A 25,902-nucleotide genomic window follows, 5' to 3' on the forward strand; every position below is an offset into this window, starting at 1 on the left:
TGAGAATTAATGAAACTGTTGAATAATTTGAGGGATCATTGATAGAGGAATGAGGAATGAGGGTGAACTTGAGTAATCAGTACATGAACATTATTGGTGTAGTACATTAGTCCCATGCCCCATATTGACGGATTTTTTCTAGTTTTTTCTAATTTAATATTCTAGTTATTACTTATTCAAATTGTTCAATTACAATGTAAATGAAAGTTGCAGCTTTCAATATGAGAATACCAGTTTTGGTCCAGGTCTCTCTCTTGAATGTGTCCAGGACACCTAAGATCGGCATGATGACCTCGTTGCTCTTTGCACGCAGATGGTTCTTCATTCCGGCCTTGTACCCCCTCCCCCCCCCCTCCAGCACCAATTCGACTATGTAGCTGGTTATCTGGTGCCGGTGAAATTTCAGGAATTCGAGCACTTTTTCATGGAGGCGTGCAATCTCGCCTCTAGCTTCGGTGTGGCTTCTTAGAGAGCCCTGCGCCATTCTTTGTTGAAATGAGTTCATTGCAACTTGTAGGTGCTTCAACTTCCTGATTATCTCATCATTATTGTCCAAGAATCTTGGGTAGGTCGTGTAGGACGTCTGTGTTTCAACATCTGTGGTCGGGTTGACCGGTACTTGAGTTCCTTGTGTTGATTTGTATATTTGGGATCAATCACAGAGGAGACAAAGTAAAACAATTGGTTATGCGTTAGTAACTAAAAACAAATACTTGCTATTAAATCTTCTGTAAATAAAAACCGTGTTAGTGAACTTGATCCCTTTCACTGCACTACACACGCTAGCACACTATCGTTGCACTCTAAACAGACCTCACAGACACAATTCTCACTCACTTAACCTCGCGAGTGGTGTGGTAATGTGAGTACAAACAAATCTTCCCAAAACTGTAAATCCTTCTTAATAACAGTTCAATCTTCTTATGAACTACTTCTTCTATCACTTCCCCAGAAGTGCTGTGAACGTGTTGTGATATTCCCTTTTTTTTTTTTTTTTTTTGTTCAGGGAGCAGGCTTGCCACATAGGTCCAGGAGTACCGAACGTTTAGGCAGGGTGCTAGGTTATGGAACACACTCAATTAGGTAGTATGAGAGTCCGAAAATCTCCAAAAGGAGATGTCATCAGAGTGTGATCCACTGCCTGACTAACCTGTGGGTAGAGTTCACTAGACTCTATAACTATGACAGGCTGTATCTTCTGTGTGTTGCTGAGATCCAGTTTCCATGGTACCTATCGCCTATTTTTGAAGTAGGTGGAAGAAGGATAATCGATAATATTGTCCCCACTTACTAGAGGAATTTTTATTTTTATTTTTTTTATTTTATTTTTATTTATAGAAGACGAGCTGATGGTATCGAAAGGAAAAAGTGGATGCTGTAAAAAACAAAGGTAGTGAATATAATATATGAATATAACAAACAAAATGCATACATAACAGGTCGAAATATAATGCTATGAATATGATGACGATATATCGTGCATAAATAAAATAAATAAAAAAAAGAGCATAGTTATGATAAGTAGTGTGTTGTCGTAGCCATTGTCATTCAACAAGGTCCTGGTAGAGAGGAATGCTAAGGAGGAACTTGAGTAGAGCGTGAGGGGGGATGCGGTTAACATCTGCTAGGCGTGGCGAGAAGCCAAGGTGGCGTAGACGCTGAAACTCAAGTGCTGGGCAATAAAATAGTATGTGTGAGTTGTCCTGCCGTCCAGAGAGGCAGTATGAGCACGTGGGATTAATAGTGTTATCAAGCATTTGCAAGAAGGCTCGAAGTGGTGCTCGATTATCAAGAAAAGCAGTGAGAATGCGAGAGTTCCGCCTGTTAAGAGATTTGAAGAATGAAACATGTTGGGGTAAGGAGTAGTGAGTTAGAAGAGAGTGGAGAGTATTAGAAGTAGCTACGGCTGACCAGTCAGTGGCTCTGGTGGTGTAGCTATTATCACGCAGTGTAGACTTGAAAAGGGTTGTAGGAAGAGGGACTGCTTTCAAGAAGCTGCAAGTGGTCCCTTCTTTGGCAAGAGTATCAGCCAGTTCATTTCCTTGTATTCCCGCATGTCCTCTTATCCATGTAAGGAAAACAGAGGAGCATTCGGCGGTGAGAATATCTAACTCTCTTCTAGTGTCGATGCAAAGCTGACTAGACGATGCTTCAGCAGAGAGGGCATGAACTGACGATAGTGAGTCGGTAAAAATAGCTATCGATGCGTTGTGACATGACAGGGAGCGAAGAAATGTGCATGCTTCCCTTATGGCCATCATTTCTGCTTGATACACAGTGTTGCGGTCGTCCAGTCTCCATTTGAATGTTGCTAAGGGGTCTTTGTTATGCATGGAGTATGCATGTGATATTCCCTTACTCACAAACACTAGATCTTCTCTTTAGGTTCTTCTGTGTGGTCCCCGTGACACACACACTGGAACTTGACTTGTCTGGCTCTTCACTCTTACACCAGCCGACTACTCACTAGAACTAAAAACAACCCTGTAAATATAAGAAAGTATGTTAGAAAGTAGTAACCCAAAACTACAAACCTAGGACTAAAGAAACTACTACAAAGAAACTGAAAAGGAACAATGTCAATGACCAAAATAAGCTAAACAATACACTACCTGCCCTTCAGGGTTAGCTCTCGTTCCGTTCACCTGAATCCTCTATACTAAACTGGTATTTACATCTTTGTTGTATTTACATGCTAAGGGAATGAATGTGTGTGAAACAACAAAACATAACCACTCAGACAACTGCTCTATCCGACCTTTTTAAGTGGATTGTCGCAGTGACCCGTAAAGTAAACAAGAAACATGACACTTGGATAAACCCCAGGAGAGTGAAATCAGGGCTAAGTGGCCAGTTTTCTGGTCTGCCCAATATTCTAAACGAAAATCTACTGAGAGATGATCTTGACACTATTAAATATTTAAGTGATAACGATAAGCGTTATTTGATGCGCGGCACAGTTTGACAGTTAAGTAGTATGTGCATTTGCTTATAATAATATAATATGATATTAATGGTGGTAATTTAAAATTAAATGATGGTAATTATAATATAATGATGGTCTCGGTGGTAGCTAGTAGTGGTCGAGCTATCACTGAGACCTTAACATATCGGCAAGGATCTTAAGTTAGACATAAAATCTTATCGACTAATTGTGTCCCCACTTTATTGATCGTCAGTTCGTCACGTTGGGAGTACTAGACTCGAGAACGAGTTAACGTTGAATGTTTTTTCTGCAATAGGAGGTTCGTATTGCAGTAGTTTAAGTAAATACGCCAATACTTTCATGGTGCGAAGCAGTACCCTCGATCCTTTGGACTGTACTAAGTTTCGAGTTGGGTCTTTCATGGCTTCTCCCAAGGTGATGAACATGCTTGCAGTCAATGGTCTCTTCTTTTCACCAGCGCATACTCTCTTTTCCATGTAATCAACAATCATCTTCTGTTTCTTCTCTTTGTTTACCTCTGATTCCATTCGAGAAGAAAATCTTTTGAAGAAGTCTATTTCTTAAGTAGTTCCATTGGCATTAACCCAACGTTCCACTGTTTCCAGTGCCTCTTGGACTTCCTTGGCTTTCGGAACCTCTCCCTTAGCTACTTCTTGCCCGGGAAGAGCAACACACCGTAAATACTCGATATCGCCTGTTGCAGTTGCAGTATCTAAGTCGGACAAAAATTGGTCGGCTGTTTTTATTTCATTCACAGTCTTATAGATAGTTCGAGCAGTTTCATCATGGCTTCGAGCCGGGCGACATTCGTTGTTCGAAAGAAATAATCGTTTGGATGAATTCGGACTAAAATATTTTACTAAAAGCAAACAAATAGGATAACAGAGGATTATGAATAAAAACTTGGCCTATTGTGTTTTCGAGTTTGTACATTACTTATTTTGATGAATGTTGTTGACGAAGTGAGAATCTTCACTCAGTGTTTTAAACATATCATTTGTCGACGTTTCGGCAACATGCCTTTGTCATAGACAGGACGTTATAATAACTTATGAAGAGCTGAAAAATTATGTGTTAAAATAATCTATCAATATGTTAAAATTATCTATCAATCCCATGAAATATTACAGAAAATTTTACAAAAATCTATACAATCAATAAGAAATAACGTGAAATAACTACAAATTTATTACTGAAAATCTATTTAATTGAAATACAACTGGCAACATTATGAATTAAAAATTACAAATTTTTAAAAGAACCGTTAAAATATTACAATTTTACGTTTAATTAATACCGACTGCCACAATTGACGGTCCACATAATCTTTACATCTTTTGCGAACTGTAAGAGTGTTTTACCAGATGGTGAACGACTAGAAGACTTTTCATTGGGTACCAATTCCAATAAAATAACCTTGATACTCTTTCGGTATTTGATCCTTCTTGCAAAGCTTTTGGAGGTTTAGGATGGTTTTTTGCTTTCGCCGCCAGGCTGTTTATTAAACAGTGTTTAATCATTGGCATCGAAAGTTTTGGCAGCTCCTTACGATTCCGCTTGCAATTACCTCTTATTGTAGGCGTTTCAGTGACGTTGATTGTTACACAGTCGTCCTCTTTTGCTTATCTCTACTATAATTCAGAGAATTATTTATGTACGACCGCCCACGTGCAAATTATACGAGAATTAGGAATTTGCATAGTTACCATGGTAACGAGGGTTGTTACACGCAAGTGCACGTGCAATGATTGTTTTAACTTCATTTTTATCGGTTTTGTGGTAATTACGTTGTGTTCAGTGCGAGCTACATTTTAATGGGCTGTTTACTCGGTTGTGAAGGATATTTTTTGATGCTATAAAAACTGACTACCAAAGAATACTATTACCTTCCTCCCTGTGATCACGGGCTTTCTAGTAATAATATAATATGATATATAATGATGGTAATTTGAAATTAAATGATGTTAATTATAATATAATGATGGTCCCTGTGATAGCTATTGTATGGTCGAGTTATCACGGAGACCTTAACATAGCGGTGAGGGTCAAGTTAGAAATAAAATCTTATCGACTGATTGTGTCCCCACTTTCTCGATCGTCAGTTCGTCATGTTGGGAGTACTAGACTCGAGAACGAGTTAACTCCCAGTAAGAAAAGCAGTCATTAAGCAGTAAAAATGTTAAAATATGTGTACACGATCAGTTTCTAATATCACATATCATCTTCATCAAATGGGTTTTCGTGCATGAAATAGTCCATGCTTGAAGCATCAGTGATTTCTAGCTTTATGGAAACCTTTTTTTATCAAACTACCCCGGTCCTGCATTTCAGTGTTAACTTTTACAAGCCATTCGGCGTGAAGCAGTTTTATCTTAGACAACTTTAGGTTAACCTTAACATCACGTGGAGCTTTCCTAGCACTGTTTCATTACCGCCCCTGAGTAATATGAGCTATGACAACGTCGGAAAATGTCCTTGGCAACACGATTTACCGTAATATCTAGAGGCTGGAACAAGTTTGTCATGTTGGCGGGGACTAGTTCATGAACTATGTTGTTGAGTGCCATAATTTCGTTGACTTTTTTCCGCCAAGTGAAAACATTATGTACTAGTAGAGTTTTCTGTGCCTCCGGCAGACCAAGGAGAACCTTTCCGTCGTTAACTTACGGCACAATAAAGTTTTCAAAGTTGTCATATTCTGGACAAAAGTTCGAAATGGAAAAATTTGAAAGTTCAAATAAAGTCCGTTCAATTAATGTCCGTCCAAGTTAAAGTCCGTACAGACATTAAAATGAACGCTAGGGCCTCCAGCGTTCAAGTAATGTCCGTCCAAATATGGTCCGATAAGGTATTCTACCGTTTATTCCATTTATCTGGATCTCTTTTTATCTGGTATCTTATCTATGTGACGGTGAATGTTTTATTATTCAAGTAAATTATTTTACGTTTTACGTCACGGCAAAAAACATTTTTGATAAAAATTATATTTTTGAAATTTTTAAAAATTTACTTATTATTTAACTATTTAATTAATTAGTTACCTAATCCAAAGGTTGTCACATAAAAAGTTGTTATATTTTATGTTTTAAACACATTGGTTCACCTTCTATGGCATTTAGAAGAAGTTGGTAAAAAAGTGGTAATTGTGGATTTTGCTGAAGTCAGAAATTTTGGGAACTCTCTGGAATTATTCCTAAGACCTGTCCCGACCATTTCCCGTTAAACTGTTAAATTCGCTTTGTTGCGAATTTTGTCTGACAAAGGCTTAAATTAGGACGTATTCGGCTGTACTAACTTGAAGTTAAAGCTAAATTTTCGGTTAAATCTTCGAAATTGTCTGAAGTACTCGTAGGTTCTGGTGTGAATGTCAAATTCTCATAGAGACTTTCGAGTGTAGGAGCATCTTATCTGATATCTCCTTTGTAGGAAGTTTGGTCGTGGAAATACATTGCGATGTCAGATAGCTCGGTTCTTCGTGCATTGTACCTCTGTTAGAACGTTTGAAGCATGACCTTAGCTATCGGGTTGTCTTTAATTTCAGTCTGTCGCACGATGGTGAACTTTGCAACCAGCTCAGCGGTTCTCAAATCACTTTGTGCTCTACCAATCGCATTTACGCCGGCCTTAATGATATCAAGGACATCGCAAATATCAGCTATTGCTGCTATTGCAGCACGCTCATGACTTTAAAAAAGTAACGGAACTATCCTTTAGGTTGGGTATGTTGTTAATATCGAGTTGAGCTTTCATAATCTGGACGAATACTTTCAGAAAAGTATCCAAAATAAATAATAGTGATGACCATCGAGTTACTTCATCGAGAACAAGAGCTTTAGGTTTCCCTAGATCTGCTTTTAGGTACTCCTGAAGAATGTGGAGATTTTTTGAATTTCTTCACTGTCTTTCTAACTTCGCGCCTTAAAATCGTCTTCGGTGACTCTGAACCAGTTGTTCTTTCTGGCAATGTCAAGCTTGTCCTCCGTTATCAGAATATTGATAGCTCCTGGCAGGCCTGTCTTTCCAGTTCTCTCTCGTTCTGTATAATGATAGTGTAAGCAGCTTTATTATTGGTACAATCCACAATAGTATATATATTTTGTATGATATATAATAAAAAACTGTTAATGATAATTATTAATTAACTGTTAATGATAATAATAAAATAATAATAGCCATGATAACTGCATTAAAATGATTGCTGCAAGCTTGATACCTTTAGGCCATTTGATGTTTAAAATGTACCTCAGGTGTCTACGCTGATTGCTGAAGTGTGTCTATTTTCTCCATGGTTGCTTTCTTAGGACTCCAACTCACCAACTGTTTGAGTTATAAATCAATACAACTTGAGCATCATATAACCTCAGCTTCTCTCAAGGGAAATTTTCTTACCGGACAACCATACTTTTTCAAACTTCTTAAAAAGCAATCTCAGTTAGGATTCTCCTTCTTTGAATGTCCTTCTCAGTACACAATAAGGAACCTGGTGTCTGGTGACTTATTACTTCGCCATGGTTCGTTATTAATATTAGCTAATAGCTGACCGTTCGTGTATTAATCAGATTGTTTCGCCAGTTAGAAGGTACTGAATTCAGTTTTACTTTCATTTACTTGGAGGTTCCAGTCTTTGAGAACCTCCTTCACTGCAGGAAGGAAAGTTCTCAGTTTCTCGATGTCCTCGTCAGCAAAGTCACTATCGTCTGAATATTCCCACTCAGTTGTGTAAAGTGTAAAATTGTGTAAAATTGTGTAAATTGTAAATTGTACCTTGGGCAAATTCCTTGGGTTTAAACTCAGGCACACCCACACTATTAAAACATACGTATTCTTAATAGCCAATAGGGTAAGGATAACCATGAGCATTTATATGTAACATAACATTTCAGTTTTTATAATCAATCCAGCAAGCGTTTAGGTTATGTTGGTTTAGAGAATCTTTAACCTGTCCTAGCAAGGCCGCCCGTTTGGAAGTAATGTTGGGCTGTAAAGTGAAGAGATTTAGAGTAAGTTTATCATTTATTTTAATTTGTAAGTCGTTTGATGATTGCATAATGAATAACAATCAAACAAATGGTTCAATAATCCTCTTTTGGTTGAAAAAGTGGGAGAACCGGATGTTCAGATGTTGTGTCATCTTTATTTATCAGAGTACACCGTCTACTAAAGCTATAGAGTTTACTTAAACTAAGTAATCTGCAGATCACTGAAACTACCTTATATGACCTTGCAGCTTTCAAGTTGTTAACAGTTGGGTTTATTTTCTAGGTCAAAAGTTATCCTAACCGCGAAAATAACAGACAAGGAATTATAAACTATAACTTATAATATCTCTCATTCAATCTCACGTGCGAACTGTCTTACTGGTATTACAAACATGTACCATCTCAATCATTGTCCAGTTTTATTTATCTTAAAACCCTCACTATAAAATCATTAACACACTGTAAACTGCAAGAATGGATGACGATGCTGTAGGTAGGCGGTGCTGTAGGTAGGCGGTGGGCTATTTCGTGGGGGTGCTATCGTTTCAGTCATCAGCGTTTGGTGGAGAAATAATAGCTGCAGCTGCGTAGGGCGGCGCTTGATCACTTGTTGCAGCATCAGATGGATATTGCACTGTCCCCGGTACTGTCTCGTTAGAAGGAGGAGGAGGAGGGTAAGCTGTATAACCAGATGGTTGGTAGGGAGGAGGGTATTGAGAGCCCACTACTGTAGGATTAGCAGCAGTGTAGGAGGTAGGAGGGTACTGAGAGCCCACTGCTGTAGGATTAGCAGCAGTGTAGGAGGTAGGAGGGTACTGAGAGCCTAATACTGTAGGATTAGCAGCAGTGTAGGAGGTAGGAGGGTACTGAGAGCCTAATACTGTAGGATTAGCAGCAGTGTAGGAGGTAGGAGGGTACTGTGCTGGGAGGGTACTCCCAGTATCACCTGCAGCTTCCAGTATACTGGAACTGGAAGCTGCAGGTGATACTATCACCTGTCCTGATTGTGTGGATCTGCATGATTTGCGGTAAATCCAACATGACAGGCCAATAATCATGGAGAAGAATAATGCTACAAAACCAAAGAAACTTCCCGCGCTTCCCTCGCTAGATCCTGTCGAGGAAGTACTGGAAGATCTTCGAGTATCGTAACTAATCGACCTCCTTCTGCTCCTGTGAGATAACCTAATGTTATAACAAATGTCCCTCAAGTTTAAATCGAATCACCGAGAGCTCATATCCATTTCGTGGATTAGGATTGGGTTCGTTTTCAGACCCCAAAGAGAGAAAGAGTGCAGTTTCCAGCTACATATTTATAACATTGTGACAGTGTTACATTGTGACAGTATACTCACGAATATGATGTGCTCCTTCTTCTAGATGCTTCACTCAGACTGTTATCCGTGTACAGCAACACAATAGCAACCACTGCTACCAGCACAGTTAGATATATTGTTATCTTCATTCTGATATTGGGGTCACATTAATTAAGATGTCAATCTCTACTATAATTCAGAAGATTCTTTTTGTCTGTACACTGTACGACCGCCCACGTGCAAATTAGATGAAAAATAGGAATTAATGTAACAACCAAAATGTTCCGTAGCAACGGTGTTTTAATGCACACATGCACGCGCAGATTCTTTTAACGGACCTTTACTGATAGTTGAAATTCGACATATGGCGTCATCTAGCGTCATCTAGCGTGAAATATCGCCAGATGATGATAGATGACGCTAGATGACGCTAGATGACGCTAGATGACGCCAATTAGCGACATTGTCGCTAAGTGCACGGCACCTTTCGAATGTCGCTATCTAGCGCTATCTAGCGCTATCTAGCGCTATATGACGCTATATGACGCTATATGACGCTATATGACGCTAGATGACGCTAGATGACGCTAGATGACGCTAAGCACGCAGCACTGACGCCAGGCGACAGATAGCGCTATTTTCATAAAATTTCCGCCCTTTTTTTGCGACATCTAGCGGTATCTAGCGCTATCTAACGCTATATGTCGCAACGACATCTGACGCAGCGCTATCTAGCGCTATCTAGCGCTATCTGGCGCTATCTAGCGGAGAATGACGGTTTGTGACAGTTTACGCTAGATAGCGCTATCTAGCGCTAGATATCGCGGCGACTGCTAGCGCTAGATAGCGCTATCTAGCGTAAACTGTCACAAACCGACATTCTCCGCTAGATAACGCTTATTAGCGCTATCTAGCGCTATCTAGCGCTATCTAGCGGAGAATATCGGTTTGTGACAGTTAGCGCTAGATAGCGCTATCTAGCGCTATCTAGCGGAGAATATCGGTTTGTGACAGTTAACGCTAGATAGCGCTAGATAGCGCTAGATATCGCAGCGACAGCTATAGCTATGGCTATAGTTGTTAAACGTTAAATATCTAACGTTGGTTATAAGTTTTATTTTTAACGTTGCAAAACGTTTATTATTTGACGTCAGATCAAGGTTACCTTATTAATATTAACTATAAGCAGAGTTTAAAATTCAACTACATTTTAAAGTTGTATGTAGGTTACATATAAAACGTTGTTAAACGTTAAATATCTAACGTTGGTTATAGGTTTTATATTTAACGTTGCAAAACGTTTATTATTTGACGTCAGATCAAGGTTACCTTATCAACTATAAGCAGGGTTTAAAATTCAACTACATTTTAAAGTTGTATGTAGGTTACATATAAAACGTGGGGGGTAGGAAGCTCAATCTCAATTCTGAAACATGATTTTTCCGAAATTGAGATTGAGAAAATTGAGAAAATTGAGAAAATTGAAAAAATTTAAAATCTTTTAAAATCATTTTTCCGTTTAACTCAGTTCACTGATCAGTCCATAATGTTCCGATTACTGTTAAAATTACGTATACAGGAGTACAATAATCTGTATGTATCGCTGTTACTAGGACATTATAGATGATAAAATTGACTCTGGTAGCAACCATGATAAAAAACTTAATAAAATTCAGTACTTAGACACTGTAAGACCAGATGGATCTGGTAGATGCAATCCAAAAAGAAAATTTCAACTTTTTGTTTTGATTTCAATTCCTGATTCGATTATATACGTTATTGTTAGGCGTGCTTACAATTTGTACCTTTCAGTTTCTCACTTCTCTCAAAATGGGGATGAAGGAGACAATTTATATATAAGTTATGGTAAAAGTGTTTTGAAAATATGGTACCCTATATTTTCAAAACAGACACAAATTAGAACGGACAAAAACGGAGATAAACGGACAAAAACTGTCACGGAAATAACATTTAAATGCTTTCTCCTCCTCCTTCTTACCCTCCTTAGTCCTCCTACTCATCCTCCCCCTCATCCTCCTCTTTCTCAGTCCCCCTCCTCCTCCTCCTTAGTCCTCCTTCTCCTCCCCTCCTTATCCTCCTCAGTCTTCCTACTCATACTCCACTTTCTCAGTCCGCCTCCTCCTCCTTCTCCTTGGTCCTCTTGCCCTCCATGTCCTTCTCATCCTCCTCTTCCTCCTTCTCTTCCTCCTCCTCCTCCTTCTCTTGATTCCTCTTGGGTCCTTCTCACCCTACTCAGTCTTCCTACTCATCATCCTCCTCTTTCTCATTCCGCCTCCTCCTCCTCCTCCTCCTCCTCCTCCTCCTCCTCCTCCTCCTCCTCCTCTTCCTCCTCCTCTTCCTCTTCCTCCTCTTCCTCCTCTTCCTCCTCCTCCTCCTCCTCCAGCCTCCTCCTCTTCCACCTCCTCTTCCTCCTCCTTCTCATCCTCCTCCTCCTCCTCTTCCTCTTCCTCCTCCTTCTCATCTTCCTCCTCATCCTCCTCCTCCTCCTCCTCCCCTTCCTCTTCCTCCTTCTCATTTTCCTCCTCATCCTCCTCCTCCTCCTCCTCCTCCTTCTCCCCATCCTCCTCAGTCCTTCTCTTCACAGTCCTCTTCAACCTCCTCCTCTTCAGTCCTACGCACCCTCCTCCCCTCAGTCCTCCTCAGTCCTCCTCAGTCATCACATGTACAATACCTTCTCAGTCCTCCTTCTCCCCATCCTCATCAAAACGGACTAAAACGGACAAAAACTGTTACGATAATAACATTTAGATCCTCCATCCCTCCTCCTCCTCCTCCTCCTCCTCCTCCTTCTCCTCCTCCTCCTCATCCTCCTCCTCCTCCTCCTCCTCATTTCTCCTCCTCCTTATCGTCCTTCTCAGTCCTCCTACTCATCCTACTCCTCATCCTCCTCTTTATCAGCCCTCCTCCTCCTCAGTCCTCCTCAACCTCTTCCCCCTCCTCCTCAGTCCTCCTCCTCCTCCTCCACCTCCTCCTCCTCCACCTCCTCCTCCTCCTTCTCCTACTCCTCCTCCTCCTCCTCCTCCTCCTCCTCAGTTCTTCTCCTCCTTATCATCCTTCTCAGTCCTCCTACTCATCCTCCTCCTCATCCTCATCTTAACCAGTCCTCCTCCTTACGGACATATCATTTAGATGCTTCCTCCTCCTTCTCCCCTCCTCCCCCTCCTCCTTCTCCTCCTTCCCCTCCTCCTCCTCCTCTTTAGTCCTCCTCCTCAGTTCTCCTCAGTCCTCCTCCTCCTCAGTCCTCCTCATCCGCAGTAGGGAGGAGGATGAGGAGGACTGAGGAATGAGGATTCCTCAGTCCTCCTCATCCTCCTCCCCCTCATCCTCCACAGTCCTCCTCAACCTCCTCCTCCTTATCCTTCTCAGTCCTTCTCTTCACAGTCCTCCTCAACCTCCTCCTCTTCAGTCCTCCTAATCATCCTCCTCCCCTCAGTCCTCCTCAGTCATCACATGTACGATACCTTCTCAGTCCTCCTTCTCCCCATCCTCATCAAAAACGGACAAAAACTGTTGCGATAATAACATTTAAATCCTCCTTCCCCCCCTCCTCCTCCTCCTCCTCCTCCTCCTCCTCCTCCTCAGTTCTTCTCCTCCTTATCATCCTTCTCAGTCCTCCTACTCATCCTCCTCCTCATCCTCCTCTTTATCAGTCCTCCTCAACCTCTTCCCCCTCCTCCTCAGTCCTTCTTTTCCTCAGACCTTCTCAACCTCCTCCTCTCCAGTCCTCCTACTTTTCCTCTTCCTCCTCAGTCCTCGCATGTACAGTACAGTCTCAGTCTTCCTTCTCCCCACCCTCATCCTCCTCTTCCTCCTCAAAAACGGACAGAAACGGACGTAAATCGACATAAACGGACATAAACGGACAAAAAGTGTTACGATAATAACATTCAGATCCTCCTTCTCCCCTCCATCTCCTCCTCCTCAGTCCTCCTCCTCAGTTTTCCTCCTCCTTAACATCCTTCTCAGGCCTCCTACTCATCCTCCTCCTCATCCTCCTCTTTATCAGTCCTCCTTCTCCTCAGTCCTCCTCTACCTCTTCCCCCTCCTCCTCAGTCCTCTTTTTCCTCAGACCTTCTCAACCTCCTCCTCTCCAGTCCTCCTACGCATCCTCCTCCTCCTCAGTCCTTCTCAGTCCTTGCACAAGACTGTACAGTACATTCTCAGTCCTCCTTAACCCCACCTTCATCCTCCTCCTCCTCAAAAACAGACAGAAACAGACGTAAATGATCATAAACGGACAAAAACTGTTACGGAAATAACATGTAGATGCTTCCTCCTCCTTTCCCCTCCTCCCCTTCCTCTTCTCAGTCCTCCTCCTCCTAAGTCCTCCTCCTCAGTCCCCCTCCTCAGTCCTCTTCCTCCTCAGTCATCGTTCTCAGTCCCCTTCCTCCCCATCCTCATCCTCTTCCTCCTCAGTCCTCCTTCTCCTCAGTCATTCTCCTTCTCCTCCTCCTTTTCCTCCTCAGTCCTCTTCCTTTTCAGTCCTAGTGATCCTCCTCAGTGTTCGTCCTCCTCAGTTCCATTCCGTCCTTCTTTTCCTCTTTATCCTCCTCCTCCACTTATTCCTCAGTCCTCCTCTTCCTCAGTCCTCCTCCTCTTCAGTCATCCTCTTCCTCCTCAGTCCTTGTATGTACGACACATTCTCAGTTCTACTCTTCTTCAGTTTTCTCCCTTCTCTTCCCCCTTCTCCTCCTCAGTCCTCAATCCTCATTCTCCTCCTCAGTCTTTCTCAGTCTTTCTCAGTCCTCCTCCTCCTCCTCTTCGGTCCTCCTACTCATCCTCCTCCTCTTCCTCTTCATCCTCCTCCTCACCAGTTCTCCTCCTCCTTTACCTCTTACTCAGTCCTCCTCTTCCTCAGTCATCCTCTTCCTCCTCAGTAATTGTATGTACGGCACATTCTCGGTTCTACTCTTCTTCAGTTCTTCCCCTTCTCTTCCTCCTTCTCCTCCTCAGGCCTCAATCCTCATCCTCCTCCTCAGTCTTTCTCAGTCCTCCTCCTCCTCCTCCCCCTCTTCGGTCCTCCTACTCATCCTCCTCCTCTTCCTATTCATCCTCCTCCTCCCCAGGCCTCCTCCTCCTCAATCTATTCCATGGTCCTCCTCTTCTTCTGTCCTCCTCCTCCTCTGTCCTTGTATGTGCGACACATTCTCAGTTCTACTCTTCTTCAGTTCTCTCCCTTCTCTTCCTCTTCCTCCTCCTCCTCCTCAATCCTCATCCTCAGTCTTTCTCAGTCCTCCTCCTCCCCCTCTTCAGTCCTCCTACTCATCCTCGGGATCCTCCTCCTCCTCAGTCCTCCCCCTTCTCCTCAGTCCTCCTCCTCCACCTCTTCCTCGGTCCTCCTCTTCTTTAGTCCTCCTCCTCCTCAGTCCTTGTATGTAAGACACATTCTCAGTTCTACTCTTCCTCTGTCCTCTTCCTCCTCTTCCTCCTCCTCAATCCTCATCCTACTACTTATACTCGGTCCTCCTCAGTCCTCCTCCTCCTCCTCCCCAGTCCTCATCCTCCTCAGTCCTCCCCCTTCTCCTCAGTCCTCCTCCTCCTCTTCCTTCTCCTCAGTCCTCCTTCTCCACAGTCCTCATTGTCCTCCTCCTCTTCTTCATACTCAGTCCTCCTCCACTTCCACCTCCTCCTCCTCCTCAGTCTTCCTCCTCCTCGGTCCTCCTCAGTCCTCCTCAGTGCCGTCTTCCTTCTCAGTACTCCTCCTCCTCATTTTCTAAAAACGGACAAAATCGAACGGACAAAAACAAACATGAGCCCTGAAATCTCTCTGAAAATTATATTAATGATATATTTGTGTAACAGGGCTGTCTCAACCTTTACTTTTTTATATATCTTGTCATCACTCCTGGAGTAATGGATATTACATCTTTATTTCAATAAATATAATAATCAATAAAATGGAATAGAATCGTGTCTTCTATTCAGCTCACTCTTCTAAAAGCTCTCCCTCTACATTCTCAACCTCATTCTCAACTTCATCATCTTCCTCATCTTCCTCATCAACATCATCACCCCAGTCTTCATCATTGGTGGTGTGTGCAAGATTGAGGTCGAGTTCGTCAACAGGTATTGCTTTCTCATAATACCGTCCTCTGTGTCCTCTCACTGCTATCAAAACTGTTTTAAGTAGCTCAAACCTCAAACGACGTCTTAGATTCGCCATGATGAGGCTTTTGTCCCGGCTGGTCTTGGCTGCCAGAAGTGTTGCTACTCTTTTAAGGAACACGGTAGCCTGTGGGCTCATACCTCCGTTGGTAGAGAATACAAGACCATTGCAGGTTCCTTTTTCAATCTTTACACAGCGGTCTCCATATTTCCTTTCTTTCTCTCTCTCATGTTTATTGTACAACTTTTCTGGGGTCTCTTGATTAGTGTTGGATTTGGCTCAGGGACAAAAGGATTTCGCGATTATTTTGGCCAAAAATCGCGGTACCGCGAAATTTAACAGGCTATACATTAAACTATACATAAAATTTGTCGCGGAGAATGGGAAATTTCGCGATTTCGTACATGCCGCGAAATCCTTTTGTCCCTGATTTGGCTCCGGGCTGTAAAACCCTAATATCAAAAAATGCCATCTCCATCGGTGACCACAGACCTCTAGCTAGTCTCAACCTTTACTAGTTACTATTTCCTTCGAAATAGCTCAAAATTAATTTTTTGTTTTTTCTGTTATGGTTAAAGTAAATTTTTGAAAAAAACAAAAAACAAAAAAAACGTTATCTCCCCCTTATACATTACCTACTAACAATCATATCTGTCCCCTTTAGCAAAACCATGGGTCGTTCACGTGATGATTACTTTGATCATATTTTACCTAATCATTTCTACTATTTAATATTATGCATGCGTTTTATTGCTCAGCAGCTGTTCAAAAGGATCAAACTCAAATATAAGATAATTAATCATTTCACAGTAATAAGTTTGAAACATGTTTTCATCATACATTTAGCTCGTGTATGATTTAGTTACTTGGAGAGATAAAGATGTCCATTTTGCAATTTTCTCAATTTTCTCAATTTTCTCAATTCTGAAACACGATTTTACCAAAATTGAGATTGAGAAGATTGAGCTTCCTACCCCCCAAAACGTTGTTAAACGTTAAATATCTAACGTTGGTTATAGGTTTTATTTTTAACGTTGCAAAACGTTTATTATTTTACGTTAGATCAAGGTTACCTTATCAACTATAAGCAACGTTCAAAACTCAACTAAATTTTAACGTTGTATGTAGGTTACATATAAAAACTTTGCCGGCTGGTATAGGCTTAGACTAATATTTTGAGAAAAAGCGGCGCGTGATAGTAAATTACGAGTATCACCCGTTAACGAGTGAGATTCGTCCAGTATAACCTGTTTATGCTCTAACCATAGCCCTCTCGCTAGTAGTACGCTTAGACACATGGCTATGTGAAAGAAGATGATGTAAAGATCTAAATGTTAAATTAGCATTTGCAAATTAATAGTATTGAAATCTCGCACAGCAAGTTATTAAAAGAATGTAATGAGAGTCGAGCCGAATTTATTGTTCAGTAATCACATATATCGTACCCACGAGTTTTCAGTTTACGAACTACGCGCAAGTGTGAAGTGCAAGCGCGAAAGCTTTAGTGCAATTTAGCTACGAAAATACCAAAACCCTTAAAATGCGATGCATTCAGTATTTAGAATTAATATATTATAAATTTATAAGTTATGTCATTTCTCTTACCTGGGGACCCAGGTTTTATGTACATGTTCATAAACATTAAGATTTGGCGAATAAAGATTTGGCGGAATGACAGGCTGAGCGCAGCCCAGTAACAATCCTCTGGATCGGAATTATTTTGGATAAATACTTTACAGCTTTGAGCTTCGAGTAATCTATTTGACGATCTTTGTTGTAGCGCGATGCATTACTGGGCCGCGCCGCGCAGCCAATAATATAATGCTTCTTGCAACCACTAGTGCTTTACTAAACATACTTGGTCTGCAGTACGTTACTGTATGTACGAACTTTTAAAAGGTGTCGAACTGTACAAATTTTAAAAAGCTGTCGAGGAATTTTTACCGAATTTTTAAAAAAATTTTTGTTGTTTAATCAGTAATCACTTCAGTCCGAAAAATTTGTTATTTTTGTCCGGGAGGTTACATGTCAGATTTAAAATATTAACATGCATCCGGCCATCTAATCCGCACGTCATCGTTTCCCGCCATTTTAACACAAATTTTTGCAATTAGCTTTTTATTATATATTTCGAAAATTTATGAGGCGAATTTTTCCCAAACTAATCCCGAACTGAAAAAACGTGCCGAACTGTACGAATTTTTTACGACTTTTGTACGAACTGACCAACTATGTTACTAAATTGGCGATATGCACCATGTCGCGCCGCGCATCCAAAAATGCTTCTCGGTATCCAATAATGCTTTTAGTTTTCGGCGAAATGCACCACTGAGCTGTGAAAGATTGGCATCATGAATCAACGATGTTAGTAACTTGTATAAATTTCGTCGAAATAGTACGTGCCGCTTTCTTCCGATCCCGACACACACACACACACACACACACACACACACACACACACACACACACACACACACACACACACACACACACACACACACACACACACACACACACACACACACACACACACACACACACACACACACACACACACACACACACACACACACACAGAGTTATGATTACTGTTACTGTGATAGGATATGATATCTTGTGCTATATGTAGCGACGACATCTGACGCAGCGACATATAGCGCTAGATAGCGACATCTAGCGCTAAATAGCCTGGACTGTCACGACCCAAAATTCTTCGCTATTTAGCACTATCTAACGCTATTTAGCGCTATCTAACGCTATCTAGCGCTATATGTCGCAACGACATCTGACGCTATATAGCGCTATCTGGCGCTATATAGCGCTAGATAGCGTGAACTGTCGTAAACTGACTTATCCCGCTATCCAGCGCTTGATGTCGCCTGCGTCAGATGTCGTCGCGACAGATGTCATCAGATGACGTCAGATATCGCTAGATGGCGTCAGATAGCGTCAGATGTCGCGGCAACATATGACGCTAGATGACGCTAGATGTCGTCCCTAGAATTTTTATGAAAATAGCGCTATCTGTCGCCTGGCGTCAGTGCTGCGTGCTTAGCGTCATCTAGCGTCATCTAGCGTCATCTAGCGTCATCTATAGCGTCATATAGCGTCATTTTTTTTTTATCTAAAACTTTTCAAACAATACATAATTATACAGAATTGAATGCTTCTAAATAAACCCAGTTATAAAAGGAAAAAACCGATATAGCCCTAATTTTCACTATCCCAGAATATCGAAACCCAAATTATGTATTGAGAGAGGGGTAACCAAAACACGGTAGTGTGCAGTAAATACCACACCCGCAATAACATTGGGCCCTAGCAACAATTAATTAATCAATGAATCAAAACATATAATATTGTACTTATAGAAAATATAAAACTCTCAAGGCTCCTTCTCCGAGCTAATGACTCTAAAGTTCCTGATTACGTGAACTTTGTCCGGCTCTGCTGTCCTTTTATTGAGTAGCTGGACGACAACTTTCTTGTAGGCTATTCTGTCTGCAGCTGATCTATCAGGAGTTATGTAAACAGAAGTAAACCCGTCTACATGTCTTAATAACTTAGTCTTGCTCAAGATGGTACGAGCTTGATCTGAGCTTGACAAAGTGAATTTAACTGGTCTGACTCGTTCACTTGTGTCCTTTCCAACTCTATTACATCTCAAAATTTTTGGTTTTTCGTTGAGATGGTCCAACAAAATACCAGATACCTTAGCATCCAGGTTCTCCTCAGTCTCTGGAATCCCAAAGATAATCAGACTTTTACTTCGATCTTCTTCTAGGGCAACCCTTTTCACTGCAGCTTGGATTTTCTTCGGTGCAAAGGCGTTTTTGCACGTGTTTTTCAACAGAGACGAAAAGGTCTTAATCTCTTTCTGAGCTGCACTTTTCACAGTTCCAATCTCGTCATCCTTCTTCAAAGCTAACTTCTCCTGCAGATCACTGATTTTTGTCATATCTTCTTCTTGTTTAGAGAGTAACTTCTCTTGCAGTTCTATGATCTTATTCGCATCTTCTATTTTTTCTTTCCTGAACACCCTGTTGTCGGTAGCTGTTTCTGTGGCAGATTGTAACAATGGACCACAATAATCGTTCAGCAAACAGCACACTGTCTCTAGCCATTCTGATAACCTCTCTCTAGGCACACTTCTCTGGTTCAGTTTGTCAAATTGCACATCATCGTTGTGTTCGGCACCGATTTTACTTCTAATCTCCTTGAAAATACTGTTAGTTGCCATGTGTATCTGATTCACATACTCCGTAAGGAACTGGCCATTCATAACCATAGCATCATCTAGCATATCCAAGTGTTCATTCTGTAGCGGCAAAGGCATCGTACACGTTGTACAGAAAATGTACAAACAATGTATACAAATCTACAAAGCCAGAGAGATAATTCAACGCGCACACAAAACTGCTGATAAGAGAGCTACAATTTAGCAACGAATGTAAAAGTGTAATATCGGTATATAGCGCTAGATAGCGCTAGATAGCGCTAGATAGCGCTAGATAGCGCTAGATAGCGACATTCGAAAGGTGCCGTGCACTTAGCGACAATGTCGCTAATTGGCGTCATCTAGCGTCATCTAGCGTCATCTAGCGTCATCTATCATCATCTGGGCCGTGAATTTAATAAATCCACGGCCTAGTTAGACTTTTCAGGACTTAGGATATGTAACTTATTTGTAAAAACTATCAAGGTTACAAAAACAAGGACTGCCTTGAAAAGTTGCACTCTGGGAACATCATCCTTTTCAAAATTGAAAATCAATTTAAGATTAAATTATGTAAAGTTTTAGGCCGATTTTCGATCAAAAATTCCCGGCCAAATTCCGCAAAAATTGAAAATCGGCCGGGCGGGAAAGAAATAGCTCCCCCGGTGGCCGTAATTCACGGCGCCGGGAAACCGGTTGATTTACTGGTCTCCACCTTACACATGGTTTCACAAATATCACCACTTTTGTAAATACCAAGTGTATAATATCATACAAAAATAACAAGCTTTCTTTTCTGACAATAAATACCATCTGTCACGTCTAATTTTACTGACATACAATTTTTAGACACCCCTAAATCTAACATTTATAGATAAATAGGTAATTTCTTACTTACAAATTGCACTCGTTCCAACTCTAACTCCTGCCAATATGAAACTTTTCGGTGTCTGTTGGACAATTAAACTCGTTTACCCCAGCTCTTTTGAGTGAATTGAAGATTTGAGCACTTCCTGACACAATCCTACACCCTGTGCCTTGACATGCTCCTAGTTGCAAGATACAACGAATATGGTGACTTTGCAATGTAATAGCCGAGTGCTGGCAAAAGGGCATACAAACTTACTGACATGGTCCGGTATATAACTGAATAAACCAAGGGATGTTTATATCGAATTTACATGTAAAATGTCAGGATTTGTATTTTCCATGTGCTAATGTTTTCTTGAACTCTGCTTGAATAAGTATACCATTGGTGAAAATCATAACTGTTCAATAACTCACTTTAAATAGATTTGTTCAAAAAAAACCTTTTCCTCACTCTATCTTCCCTGAAATATTTAAAATGTCTTCATCACGTAAGAGTAAGTCACCCACCATGTTCGTACCATCGCCCTTTATCTGAAGACCAAGCTAAAACTTTAAAACTTTAAAACATTAATCAACATTTTTTTTGCGAGCTTGCGCTTTCCAGTTAATAACTTGTCGAAGAAAAATGACACTTTGCATGACAAATACAACACATGATAAGAGAAAATAAAATACATGTTTTGTGCTTGACTACTGTTCAGTACAAAAGGATTCCATCTGGTTACAATATTATCTAATTCATCAATTTAGCGTACTAGTCTATCTTTAGTGGATCAATCATCAATATAAGTGTTATTTTATGAACAAGCTCAATGAATACCGAATGATCAAATTCAGCAATTCAAAACAAATAAAAATTATGATATCAGCTGATAAACCTCACAGCTGATTATTTAATAGTTTACACCGAATACATAGTTGAAAACAGATAGGTACATTACCATTAGTAAAACAAAGTATTATAGTAAAACAAAAGTATTTATTTATTATAAGTGCAATCAATTCATAAGATATAATTATAAGAATATAATATAATGGACACACCTATTTTAACTGTTACGTTTGATTAGTCGTCCATTGCAAAAACTAACTAAGGACCAGTGGTTCGATTAACATTTAATAGGTGAGTCTAAGTGACACAAATGGAAAATTTTCAGAGAAGACGGATCACAACACAGATCCAATGACAAGTAGAGACCCTCACTGCAGGACCATACATGCTAATAGGGCTTGTTGCATGCCCAAAGGTTCCAGTTGTCCATGAAACTGTACGTAGCTGGTCAACTATAGTTTTGAATTAAGACTAGGCTTGATAAGTTCTGGTTTTTAGAGGTTAAGAAGATTTGATGGTGCCAATTGTTCAGAGGCGGACAAGGAAATTAATGCGATGAAATAGGTATATAAAAAATCTAATCAAAATAAATAAAATCCATTAATAGAGCCAAAGATTCACACGGCAGTCAGGGGAACTTCCAAGACAGGATTCTTTGAAACAGGTTATAATTGCCGTTTGTAATTAATTGTAATTAATTGTATGCAGGGATGGATGCTGGTCAGTTAACATTCAATAACCAGTAAGAGTGCGTTGTATCACGTGGGTGACCCCCACGGTCGCTCACTATCGTAGAGTTTTCGACGATACAGGGGGAGCCGCGCACTCGTGGCGGCGGTCATACAACGTATACAAAGAGTGCGGCATGCTTTTAAGTATCTTTTTTATCAAATCAAAAAGTTCGATGTCGATGGTGCTGTAGATGTGTTGAGTAAACATCAAAATTTATTAATTTTAAACTAATAACTTAAGAAGTTTGAGGAAACTTCCGCGACGCGCCGCGCAAACTAGCTTGTTGATTTCGCAGAGCAACGACTGGAAGGGTTGAAATCGTCAACTATTAGATTTGGAAGACTTTCGCCTCGTCGACTCGCAAATTACATTTTTTGCTTCGCATTCGAAGGGCCATGGGAAGCAATATAAATAATAACTTTTTCAACACATAAAAAAGTGTATGTAAATCCAATATATAATATGGACGATTTGCTGTGCCGCGCGCCGATTTACTTGGCATATCTCTGTTGCATCGTTTTAAATAAATAAATGACATCCAATATATTTATAATTTGTATGTAAAATACATTGTACAAATGTTAAAAATATATAATATAATAAGATGATGATGAAAATCTTAAAAATAACTGCTACCATGAGCATTTTATTAACAAAAAATATAAAATCAAAAACTTCAATTTCCAAAAGACTAATAATTTTAATTACCTCCTAACAAAATTACACCCCTTAAAACGTATAAAACATCAGTAATTTAGTACAAAATAAAAGATCTTAACAATTCTAACACTTCAAAATACTAAATAAATGTTTCATTAATAACAAATATTTGACTTTATACCAGTCACTTGACGTTTTCAAAAGTGAAACAGAGGTTAAAAGATATGCCGTTACCAAAGGCCACTGGTTCTCAATGGTTTTACTGAAACAAACTTTTTCCAAAATAAAATTTTAAAAGCAGTCCCATATCTGATTTCTCTTTGAAACTAAACAGCTCAAAAATAAAAACTCATTCCATTTGTTATTAAAAACAATATTTAATTTAAAGGGTGTTGTGTTATCAAATAAGCAAAGTCCAATTAACACTTTACTACACTTCAATATCACATGGTTTCATTCTTTATCATAGTATAGCAAGATTAGCAAAATTGATGCTATAAAAACGCCTTATCTTTTCGAAAGATTAATCTTCTCGCTTAAGAGGTAGGCCCCTCGCTTCTACAATTTCAACACACACACACTTAATAAACATTTTCGTCCGTGAAAAACAGTTTCAGTATGATGGAGCCCTGCTCAGCTGATAGATCGAACCATGGACCTACCGCTGTTTACACAGGGTGATTGAAATTCGTTCAGCTGACATTGTAGATTCCGTCCCACAATCTCACAACTTGAATAGTAAGGTGCAGTGCTGTTTGCTCATCGCGAGCCAAGAATCAATAGCGGAGAGGCACTGCACAGTCAACTCTGGAAGAGGAAACGAGTTCAGTAGATTGTCTGTCCATAGACTACATAACTAATACTTCCACTTCGCGCTCACTCCAAGGGGATAGGTAAGGGTTGCAGGAGACTCTTGAATTTCAGACCATCTTCCGCAGTAAGTAGGTTTGTAAGCACTCTTGCCAAAGAAGCTCTATGAATTGCTGCAACATTCCTTTAGTGTACTTATAAATCTTTTTGGGTATAACAGAACATTTCTAGATTTCTCTGGTTAAGTGACAGTCTGACCTTCAGATGCAGAATGTTCCTATCTTTCCATATTAAGAATTTCTTTCTGCACGTCCTCGGAGATGAAGAGTACTGTTGGTTCATTCATCTAGTGAGTTTCTCAACAAGTCATAATGATGTCGTCTAGTCATGGAGAACCTAAGGTAATGTTAGATCGAAATTTACTCTCCCCATGTTTGGTAAAACAAATTTTTAGTAAAACAAATTTAAATTGTATTTATTATTAATAACCAATCAAAACAAATCAAATCAATAAAAATAAAGCCCGCGTTGTTTGACCTGCCTCCTATGGTGAATACGTTTAATGCTTGAAGTGCCCCCCTGCCATTTACAGAGCATTATCGGCGATCACATGATCGACGAGACCTGTGAGCGCCAAATTTAATTAAACTTTTCTAGAAATCGTACATCACTACCGAGTTACACCATGCTATGAATATAGGAGTGCGGATGTCAGGTATTTCATTCATTCATACTTATCGGTTTTAAGCTGTATATTTAGAGACACTAGTGTTTGAACTAGAAAGCAAACTAAATAATGGACAATAACGACGACAATACCAAGGACCGATGCGCTTGACTTTTTCCCGGATCCGTTTTTTTACCGATAGGCTTATCCACCAGTACTCATGCTGCATGTAAAATGGCTGATATATTTGTTTTTTATCTCTACAACATTTCTGTAATTTTGGAGTGTCGTATTTATTTATAGAAGAGCCACCAACCTCCGCATTAACAATCTTTGGATGCCAGGTTCTTTATAAATCTAATCATATAGATAAAATTGATCCCATAGTCTAAGATGTACGGTTTAATCTTAGCTCATCGGTTATAAAAATCCTAATGATGAATTAATCCAAGTAATGTTTCCCCTTCCAACACAACAAACAACAAACAGATGCTTTTGCTCACCATTGGTGACGCAATCGGTGAAGGGGCATGCGTTTGGGTTCAGAAACTCTCACCCAGACGACAGCGGTCGATAAATTAATCAAATTATTCATTTGCGCCATACTGGACACATTTTATATTTAATAATTTGTGGTTGTAGAAATTCGTGCATATCTAAAGTAAGCTTACTGGCGACAGGCAATCGTCCCACATCGCGGGGACGAAAATACCGATCCAATCAACAGAAAGTTAACCAAAAGATAAAAACAAGAGCTCTGATATCAACAAAAATCACACGCTCCAGACGACGGGGGGGAAGAGAGGATAGGAAGTAAAGCTGCTGGCTCAACAAATTTTGATAATATTGAAAACAATTTGTTCTTGTGGCCCTAAAATAATTTGGTATTGAGGTATGACCCTGTACTGTGCGTGATAAGTGAAAATGCAAGTGAATGTGAACCTGTAATCGAACGAAATGAGTTATGGCCGAACTATTTCTTCAATTTCCAAAATAATAAAGTCAAAGATACTGTTTTAAAATACAAGCCTCATTCTTATCAAAGTTTTAATTCTGTCCATTCAATTCTTCGTACCTGGACTGTATCTTGAGTAGCTCACTTTTCAGTGTTCCTTAAACTAAGTTCGTTGACTTAGTAAAGCTTAATATCGAAACTGTCATTTTCGACAGTCGTTCCACATTTTTGTTGATTGATAAAATGAAAGAGGAGGATGGGTTCGGGGTGATGAACTGGTCTGAAAGTCTTTGTGATGGTGATCTGTGGAGTAAAGATAGGAGTGAGATTGGAGATTCAAATCTGACAATTGGAACATTCTAATAGAATCATTGTAATTTGTACAGGTTGTGGACGGTAAGAGGCCGTTCTTTGGTAAACAACGGCTTTGTATGCTCTTTTTCAAAAAATTCTCTTCCTCAGGATTTGTACCGTCATACAACGTGTTCTGGCACATGCTCTGAAAAATTTACTAGATATGCCTCAAGTCACCAAATAGTATTCTGATACATATTTTTTCTGATGATGAAGATAGTTTTGAAGCATATTATTAACTCTACCCACCCCATACCGAATTCCAAATCTTAGGAGTGACTCAAATAACGAGTGGTACATTCTTTATGTGTTTTTTTCGGATAACGTGCCCCGTATTCTACTGAGTCTTTTCGATCTCACACCCTAAGTCTGAGTTGAGGCTCTTTATTTAACCATCCAATTTTTTAAGCTTTTCTTCCATAATTAACACCTAAAAA

General features: G+C 40.1%; 1 protein-coding gene and 1 long non-coding RNA gene across 2 annotated transcripts in view; one reads left to right on the top strand and one right to left on the bottom strand.

The window, feature by feature from the left end:
• Window positions 1–25,902, top strand: part of LOC134824344 (NAD(P) transhydrogenase, mitochondrial-like) — a 1,149,555-nt gene that overhangs the window by 645,146 nt on the left and 478,507 nt on the right. The gene's annotated exons all lie outside the window — the stretch shown is intronic.
• On the bottom strand, window positions 8,497–9,456 carry LOC134824565 (uncharacterized). Its single transcript, XR_010161429.1, has 3 exons — window positions 9,282–9,456; window positions 8,922–9,099; window positions 8,497–8,872 (listed from the first exon to the last, which is right to left on the bottom strand). It is a non-coding gene; the product is annotated as an uncharacterized LOC134824565 (long non-coding RNA).

This window comes from Bolinopsis microptera, chromosome 12, assembly GCF_026151205.1.
Source record: "Bolinopsis microptera isolate Bmic1 chromosome 12, MBARI_Bmic_1.0, whole genome shotgun sequence".
Classification (NCBI taxonomy): domain Eukaryota; kingdom Metazoa; phylum Ctenophora; class Tentaculata; order Lobata; family Bolinopsidae; genus Bolinopsis; species Bolinopsis microptera.